The following is a 10100-nucleotide window of genomic DNA, read 5'->3' on the forward strand; positions in this document are numbered from 1 at the left end:
AATAATCTGTAACACGTTCAATAGTATAGTAGTTTAGCAGACAGGTATCCCTTATTGGCAAAGACTCTGGTGAGCAGGAGTGTCTGTGCTTGCAGAAACCTTCCTTTAAAATGGACCTTTGTGACCAGACAATGAAAAAAACAGGTTTGCCTATGTACAGAAAAATTATTTAAGACCACTACCTCCAATGATAAATTGCCTTGTTGCTGATAATGCAAATACATTGGTGGAACCCTGCTGAGGACCACAATCTGATTCTATATTTTGTGTCTATGACGCTCAGACTCTTGCATTGTTGTCTGTTGTCTATGTCTATGTGCGTATCTAGGAGACTGGAGTGTCTGCCAGCAGGGACCGTGCTCAGAAGTGGAGGAAGCGCAGAGGGCTGAGAGCTGCGCAGCGGTGAGGCAGGCTGAAGAGTGACAGACTTCAACTGCTGTGCTCAGACCCCCTCATCTTGCTGCTGCCTCCTTATTCCTGCCCTCACCTTGATCGCCCGGGAGGGGCCGAGGCGACAGCATGAAGGGGGCCGTTGATTTCGAGGAGTGCTTGAAGGACTCTCCCCGTTTCAGAGCCGCTTTGAAGGAGGTTGAAGGTGATGTGACGGGACTGGAAGTGAAACTTGATAAGCTTGTTAAGCTATGTAGTGGCATGATTGATGCAGGCAAGGCCTTTTGTGCTGCCAACAAGCAATTTATGAATGGCATGCGGGACCTGGCACAGTATTCGAGCAAGGATGTGGTGATTGAGTCTAGCTTGACCAAGTTTTCAGACTGCCTCCAAGAAATGATCAATTATCACACAATCCTGTTTGACGAAGCTCAGAGATCCATTCAAACACAGCTCCAGACATTTATTCAGGACGATATTCCAAAATTCAAAGATGCAAAGAAGCAGTTTGATAAGGTCAGTAAAGAAAAAGAAAACGCTCTAGTTAAACATGCCCAAGTTCAAAGAACAAAACTGCACGAGGTGGAGGAGGCAACAAACATCTTAATCGCAAAAAGAAAGTGCTTCCAGCACATAGCTTTGGACAACGTCCTTCAAATCAATGTTCTTCAGTCAAGGCGGAGGTCTGAAATTTTAAAATCAATGTTGTCCTTCATGAAGGCACATCTCGGCTTCTTCCACCAGGGCTACGATCTCTTCAGTGAACTTGAACCGCACATGGAAGAGCTTGGTTCACAGCTGGATCGGCTTGATGTGCATGCAGCAAAGCAGAAGAGGGACATGGAACAAAAACACTCCACTATTCAGCAGGAGGATTTCACCAACGATGATCTCGGACTTCAATACAATGCTGATACTGCTAATGGCATTGTGGTGGAAGGATATCTCTTTAAAAGGGCCTCTAATGCCTTTAAAGCTTGGAACAGGCACTGGTTCTCAATACAAAACAACCAACTGGTATATCAGAAAAAAATGAAGGATAACCCCAAAGTGGTTTTTGAAGATTTACGGCTCTGCACAGTTAAACACTTTGAAGACATAGAAAGACGTTTCTGCTTTGAAGTACTCACACCAACGAAGAGCCGCATGCTACAGGCTGACTCAGAAAAGCTGCGACAGGCATGGATTAAAGCTGTCCAAACCGGCATTGCTGCAGCATATAGAGAATAGAGTGATGAGACGGAGAAGCTGGATAAGAAATCTCCACCTTCCACAGGAAGTCTGGACTCTGGCAGCAATGTGCAAGAAAAATCAGTTAAAGGTGAAAGTGCCTTACAGCGGATCCAGTGTATCGCTGGAAACTCGATCTGCTGCGATTGTGGTCTGGCGGATCCGCAATGGGCCAGCATCAACCTTGGAATCATCCTGTGCATTGAGTGTTCTGAGATACACAGGAGCCTTGGTGTGCACATTTCAAAAGTAAGGTCATTAACGTTAGATACATGGGAGCCTGAAGTACTAAAGCTGATGTGTGAACTGGGAAATCAAGTTATTATTCGAATATATGAAGCTAAATTGAAAACCCTTGGAGTAAAGAAGCCAGACAATGAAAGTCCAAGAGTGGAAAAGGAGGCATATATCAGAGCAAAGTACATGGAAAAGAGGTTTGTGAACCAGGACTGCGTTGCTTCACACCCTCCTGATGGACAGGAAAGGCCTTATTCCCAGTGCAAGAACGAAGACCTCAGCAGTTCTGAGAAGTCCCTGGCATCACAGGATCACTTCTCAACATCTGCCAGAAGTTCAGTGAAAAGCAATGCCAGTGTATTGCACTTCAGTTCAGAAGGCATTCGAGAACTTCTTGCCTCTTTTGTATCCTCAAAAAGTTTGCATCAACCAGTCCTAGAAGTCGAGAAGCGAGATTCTGCAGTATTTCAGGATTCGAAAAAGTTTCATCCGGGGCTGTACCTTTATCGAGCTGCGCATGAGAAAAGCCTTCCTGATATGGCAGAAGCATTGGCACATGGCGCAGATGTTAACTGGATGAATGCAGAGGACAACAACGCAACACCCCTCATTCAGGCTGTGCATGGGGGCTCTTTGGTCACTTGTGAGTTCCTGCTGCAGAATGGTGCCAATGTTAATCACATGGACCTGCATGGCAGAGGACCCCTGCATCATGCAACTGTTTTAGGGCACACCGGGCAAGTCTGCTTATTTCTGAAGCGTGGGGCAAATCAGCACACCAAAGATGAAGAAGGAAAATGCCCCTTGACTATTGCACTTGAAGCTGCAAATGCTGATATTGTAACCCTGTTGCGAGTGGCAAGAATGAATGAGGAGATGCGGGAATCTGAAGGACTGTATGGACAGCCAGGTGACGAGACCTACCAGGACGTAATCCGTGATTTTTCACACATGGCATCCAATAATCCTGAGAAATTAAACCGTTTCCAGATGTCCGGTACACTAAAGTTTTCAAAGATGTAGAGGAGAAAAGTGCACCCTTGTCCTCACCCACACCTGGTGCTTCCTGAGTAAAGTGCCTGGTCCCTGGCTCATTGCCTGACTTGGGAACATTAGTTTAAGAACCGAACAGTCTGGAACCTCCAACAGCATTTGATTGACACCATGAATATAGGGTCCTTTATATACAGAAAGACACCACAGGGCACCAGAAATATGAATACCTCAGCAGCCAGTCTAGCAAAGTGCTCCTTGGTTTAAATATATCAAGTTACCACATGTTCCTGCTGTCCATGTATTTCACCTTGTGGTACCTCAGCGGAAGGATACACAGATTTGAAGTCTTCTCATTGTAAATCCTAAGTGAAGCAGATGCCATGCTATGTAGTATATGTCAATTCTGGCGTCTGTTTTCCATGTAAAACACACACCAGTGCATGTTCTAAAATTGTTTATACTGTTATTCTAGACGGCAGCTTTTGAATATCTAATTGTAGTTTTCATGTCCTAGTCAACAATGACTAGCTTGCCATTTCATTTTCTTAGCTTCAATAATAGAGGTATCAGTTTTAAAAGATACATTTGGCACATGGTTAAATGGGCACTATGTAGCATTCTCGTTTATGAATTTATTTACCCATTTTTTAAATTCTTTAATATTGTGAACGGTATGCAAAGTACGAGGTTTTCAGAATCCTTGCTAGCACCTTACTTGGATATAATGAATGTAATTCTTGGAACCAAATCAAGAAATTGCCAGGTGCATGTATATCCAAATAGTGCAAATTCAATTGAGTCACTTATCAGGTGCACATACATTCTAGTTCATCTGTACAGTGCTCTCACAGTGGGATTATTGTAACGTACTCGATTTTTCCAAAAACATTGCACTCCATGCACCTTCTCTTGAAGCATCTCTAGTAGCAACAGCCTTTCTTCGTACCAATGTAATTTTGTTTGCCCATTAATGCAAGTCAAGTATTACACAAAAAAATGTAAATAAATTAGAACAGATTTTTACCATTTTTAAAAAGGTATAGCAATGTTCTTCCAACTCGAAGGGAAATGTTATGCAAACAAATGTATGTAAATAGTTTACTTCTTGAAGAGACCGAAATAAATAAAAACTTTTTGTTTTGAAAAATGAATTTCCAAAAATAATATTAATTTATTAAGTTCAAACTGGTAATTATGAGCCTTTAAGTGGTATACGATTTGCAAAGAGTGGCGAATTTCCTGTTGATTTCTTCACTTTTAAAGCACTTAGGCATAGTTAATTCACTGCATGAATTTGGGGGTGGTCAATATGCCCCTCATTTACAAGAAAATGATGCAGCGTCGCGCCGCAAGCCATTTTGCTGCGCAGAGCTGCATAATTTTCAAAGCATATGGATGCATTGTGTTGACAACAATGCAATGCATGCGTGTGCTTTCCCCTACGCTGGCACACAATTGGCTGCCATGGGCCAGCGCAGGCACCCTTGTGTCATTTTTCAGGGATGCCTGCATTGTGGGGATGATTGTTTTTGTGCAGGAAGCCCAAAAACAATCAGTGATGACATGTCCTCTTTCTATGCATGCTGTAGAATACAGCATGCATAGAAAGAGAAAAGAACGAGGAGAAATAAAAGTATTTCGCCTCTTGCACCACTCCTACCCCTTCCCTAGTGAGGCATAGGATTCTGACGCATTCCCAGCTTTTCAAAACATTGTAAATCTAGGAATATGTCAAGTTGCATGGATGTTGCGTTGGAACATCCACAACAACACCCATGGAATGCCCCTTTCATCCGGAGTAATGTGTGAAAGGAACTCATATTTACAAGGTCATGAAAAATCACAGTGGGTAACTTTACGTGGCTTGTATATATGGGCAGGCACACTGTGCCGCCGGTGTGTTAAAAAAAGTGACGCACCAGTGGCGCAATGGCCTTGTAAAGGAGGCCCTATGTTTGCAGTGTCTTGTGGATTCTACATTGAAATCTTAATCATGTGTCTTCCCTTTTAGGAAATAAAGCTTTGCAAGTAAAGAATATTCGTCACAGTTTTATTTAACCCCTCCCATGCTTGTGACGGAACCGCTCCGTCACAAGCCACGGGTGAGCTGTGCTTGTGACGGAACGGTTCCGTCACGGCCCGCTCGCCGCGCCTGCGCGGCGCTGATTTTGCGCCTGCGCTGACGCTTTAATGGGCGGGCGGGTTCGTGACGGAACCGTTCCGTCACAAGCACAGCTCACCCGCGAGCCGTGACGGAGCGGTTCCGTCACAGTATGGAGCCGCCGCGTGGCTGCCCCACCCCCTTAGCGCTGCGGCGGAATAGCTGCCGCAGCGAAGGGGTTAAAAAAAATTGTATCTGAAGAACCTATGATCAAGCCAAATGTGGTATTCAGAATGCATCCACTCACACAAAAAACCCTACTGCCGCAAACACCTTTGTGCACATGTACATGTAGGATTACGCGCCGTGTACACGGTGGCCAAGCTAAGTGGGCATCACAGAGCTGAATGCAGGAAGGATACAAGGATTTTTTAGCACTCACTCCAGGAAACATAGGGCCTCATTTATAAGCCCATTGTGGTGCCAGTGCACCACTATTTTAGAAGCACGAGTGGTGCAGAGTGCCTGCCCATATTTACAAGGCTGTATAAAGTCACCCTGCATGACTTTTCATGACCTTGTAAATATGGGACCATTTTACTCATTACTCTGAGTGAAAAGGGCGTTTCATGAGTGCTGCTGCGGGTGTTCCCAAGCAACATCATGGAACCTGACACATTCACAGATTGACAAAATGTTGTAAACCTGGGAATGCGTCAGAATCCTATGACTCCCCAGGGGTGGAGCATAAGTGGCACAAAGAGGAGAAATACTTTTGTTTCTCCTCGTTTGTTGCTCTTTCTATGTGTGATGCATTCCGCAGCAAACATAGAGGACCAACTCGCCTTTAATGATTTTTTATATGCAGGGAGGTGTCCCTTCTTGCACATAAACAATCATCCCTACAACGCAGGCACCCTTCCACCATGGTGTCAGGGTGTCTAAGTTGGTGTATGGCTGCTGTTTGTGCACTAGCGCCAGAGAGAGGGACAGGAATGTGCAGCATCTTGTAGATACAATGCATTTCGGCCCTTTTATTTTGACTCATAGCAGCACTGCAGGAATACTTGCTATGCTGCTGTGCATCAACATTTTGTAAATGAGGCCCTAAGGAAAGTTTTTGAGCTAAGGCCCTCCACTTATGCCGTAAAATTGCATCCTTCCTTCTATCAGTAATTTGGCTCCGCCACCTAGAAGCTCCATTCTTATAGTGCCATTGTATGAAAGCACTGGCCCTGTCAACATAAAGAAAATGCAGGAACTGGTCAGAGGGAGAAAGTACAATCTTCCTGAGGCAGGGAACAATAAGAATGCTGAACTGTGAACATAAAAAATCATTATTCACATTACCAGTGGGTTGCTATAATACTCAGCAGTTCTTCCTAAATGTAGCAATATTAGAACTGATAAAAAGCACAAACATCATTCAGTGGTGCAAGGGGTAACCATGGTCCCTATTCTACTTCTCGCACCCTTATGGTTATCTCTTCTCTCAGAGTAGTGCCAGCCTAATAACGTGGAAAAATGCATTGACTGACTTGATGTTTCCTTGCCACAGTGTTTGATGAAGGAATGAAAGTAGTATGGACGCAAGGTCTGCCACTGCTGGTAGGATTTGAACCACTTTCGAGTTCTGAGAGTTCCAACTGTCCTTCTTAGCGTGCCTGTCTCCTAGAGTTTTTTCACCTCTCCTTAAATATTAGAAGGTTAAAACCCCTGCACTGCAGCCTCTGTGGTTTAAATCAAGAAAGACTACGGGGTTAAAGGGGTTAAACCGCAAAGAAAGGTATGACAAAGACTGAGGGGCATATTATCAAGGGGGTTTATCCCCGCTTTTTTGGCTTTAAAAGCCAAGAAAGCGGAGATAAAATTATCTCCCTATTACCTAGCTGTCGCTAACACCAGTTAGCGACAGCTAGTAGGACATAGCGACCATCTTGGGCCCTACTTTGCATGTCAGTGATATTTATCACTAATGACATGCAAAGTGGGCGTGCCAAGATGTTAGCGACTGGAAACAGTCGCTAACATCGCTATCTCCTATTACCAACCTTTGGAGATATTCGCGCTAAGCGCGAATATCTCCAAAAGCTAATACCTGCCCTGAGCAGTTCTTAGCCATGTTATCTAATGGGAGGTGGATAACATGGCTAAGAGCATTAGCTCGGTAATGCATGAATATCGCTGACTTTTCAGCGATATTCATGCATTGCGGCCGATTTTTATCGCATTTGCGATAAACCTTGGTAATACCAAGGTTTATCTGCGATAAAAATCGCCGCAGCTCTGCGGTAAATTTTTGTCTCTAACTAAGCAATAGCGATAATCGCTATTGCTTGGTAATATGCCCCCCGAATGTCCTTGAAAGTGTGAATTGATGCACCAATGAGGGGGAGAAGGTATGTATGTCTTGTGATATTGGCGGGAATGCATGCATATGTGATAGTGAGGGGTATTTGTGTGTAAGGCACATATATTTGTGTGAGTGGCAGTGCTTGAAATAGGCTGAGCGTGTGTCACTGATTGGAGAGGAGTGTGAATGCACCTTTATGGAGGGGGTGTGTGCATATGTCAGTATTTATTTGTTCGCGTTTGTGTGTTGAGAACACACGATAGAGAGGGGTGTGCTCATTTGGCAGTACCCATGGAATTATCATGTGTTGAAAAGCAAGGGGACATTAAGAAGCTGAAGAACATGCACTTGACTGCAAGAGTAGCTTGTGAAGCAGTGTCTGTGAAAGAGTATATAAGGTGTGAGTGTATGTGTCAATGAGGGTGAGATGTAAGCATGTGACAGGGTGGAGTCAGATATGTGTGTAGGACATTAAGGTGCACGTGTGTAGTAACAAGCAGGGTGGTGGTGTGTTCACAGAGCAATGAGGGAAAGAGGGGTGTGTGGTTTGAGGGAGAGCTGTGTGACTAAGGACCAAGAGAACACAAAGGTGAATGAACTGGGAAGTTGAAATACAAAGGTACAGGGATGTAGGCCATGAGAGCACAATGATGGAAGGGCCCAAGCCGCTGTTCATTTAACCATGCTGCACAGTATTTCCTATACAATATCCCCAAGGTACCTCCTCAGTGCACATAACGAGAAATAATGCACAAGAACATTTTTTGCAAAAGATCTTTTACGTTGTGATACCACTTATAAACAGTTTCACATGTACAATATTTACAAGGTACCATAAAGTAACGGGCCCACAGCGCAAAACTTGGATGAAAAAACCATTTGCACTATTTTTTTACATTTTTGGCATTAACTTTAGAATGAGATTGAATGTGTCTAGTCAAAGCCCAAATCATTTTAGCAGTTCCTGTTTTTAAAGATGTTCCTTTTTCTGAAGCCAAAACAGATTATTTCTCCATTATAACCTATGGTCACTGAAGGGAGCTTAAATTGACTACCAGCGATTAAAATGTCAACTCAACAAAATGCTACTGGTACCTCTGGGATGCCAATCCAACAGATTTGTCTGTTTATCTGCTAGTTAAATTGGGCACCTTGTACCAGGCCACACGACCCTTATGATGTATAAGTCCAAAGATAACCTTTAGAAAGTTAACCTAGTTGTAGCTGTGGAGAGCAGCCTTCAGGTTTAATCTTGAAGGGATATAAAGCAGCTTGTTTTATCAGAATATCACCTCCTGAATGACTAAATGAAAGGAGAACCACACAGTAGTTATATAAAACTATGTATTTATTAATATAACTATCTCTATTAATTTCTCACAAGATTAGAACATAAAGCACACAATACTGTATCGGTGGAGTGGGTAGACCTTGAGGAGTGGGGAAAAACATGGCGGCAGCTAGCTAGCTGGCCGCGGTGCTCTGGACTGAGCTCCCGGTAGAATTGTTCCCCGCCGTGCAAATGAGCAAGTAGATAAAGAACCAACCCTCTAAATATAGCGGCCTTCTGGGGGCACTTGTTTTGTGTAGAACTTGCCTGAGATTTTCAATTTCTTCCGGTAGCAATTGGATTATCGGCAGGGAGATGAGGTATTCTACCCTCAGTGATGTACATTCTCGCGAAGTCCTCTTTCTCCTTCCATGGATTTTGAACGAGGGCGGAGGACGCCGACTGGAGCTTGAAGGTATTGGGGAATCCCAAACGGGGCTCTGCGGTCTCTGTGGGCTGTTTCCTGATGACTGTGTAGTCCAGAGCTCTTTGATCAGCTGTGAGAGTTTCTGCACTGTTGCAAAGTTTCCCAACCAGCGCTGGGAGCTGCTGCCCGCCACCCTGCCCCAGGAGTGTGGGGTCTATTCTGAGCCTGGATTTAGGGTTTGCTCAGCCGTGCTGGAGCTGAGGAGAGGCAGAAAGCTGAGAATCTTGGTCCCCCCTTTTCAGGGCTCAGTAAATGCGGAGAACTTTCAGTGCACAAAAAAAGTCCCCTGCTGTAAGGAAGAAGTACAAGGTCAGTTACAGCGTTCTGGGTTGACTGCTACAGTGGAGGTGTCCGCGGTTTCTGAAATTGGTAAGGGGGACTTAGCATGCTTTACGTTTGTGGGGGGTGTGATTAAAACGGAAATTAATCATATTCCTTCTGATTGCACTCCTTCTACTGAGGTTATCTCACAGAGCTCCCATACTATAAATACTCCCAATACCGTTAATTCCCCTAATACGTCCAGAGGGGGTGCCAAAGGCGGCCAAGGGAGAAAAAATTTAGCAGGAATTAACAAAGCGGGTGTCTCTGGGGGGCCGGGGGGGTCAGAGAAGGTGTCAAGCCTGTTCCTAATACACCAGTTAAGACAAAATCTTCATCTTACTTGAGCACAGAAGTCAAGTCTAAACATACTAGCTCGAGGGGCAAATCTAAGGCTAAAGATCCCAAAACTGTGCTCTCCATAGGGTCAAGAATTACCCCCTCACTTCGCTCCTACTTCAAGGTCGTACCTCAGATACTGCATCTTTCAGACGAAACTGATATGGCGTACGTTTCAGATGCTCATTCCTCCCTTCTTAGTCAACCTTTGGAGCCAGTAGCTACACCATCGCTGGAGGAGAGTGATGCAGCTGAGAAGAGGCCCCTTCTTTGTCAAAGTCCTGAACACTTAGTACCTACCGGGCCCCCTGGAGACTCTCATGGCTTCCAGGGTATTGGGAGAGAACCACAGCCCACGCAACCTTCATCTCAAACT

At 44.5% G+C, this 10100-nt stretch overlaps 1 pseudogene; it reads left to right on the top strand.

The window, feature by feature from the left end:
* The first annotated feature begins 519 nt into the window (after positions 1-519).
* LOC147727554 (arf-GAP with coiled-coil, ANK repeat and PH domain-containing protein 2 pseudogene) lies at positions 520-2880 on the top strand (annotated as a pseudogene).
* Positions 2881-10100: the final 7220 nt, after the last annotated feature.

The sequence above is a fragment of the Lissotriton vulgaris genome, chromosome 3_1 (assembly GCF_964263255.1).
Source record: "Lissotriton vulgaris chromosome 3_1, aLisVul1.2, whole genome shotgun sequence".
Taxonomy (NCBI): Eukaryota; Metazoa; Chordata; class Amphibia; order Caudata; family Salamandridae; genus Lissotriton; species Lissotriton vulgaris.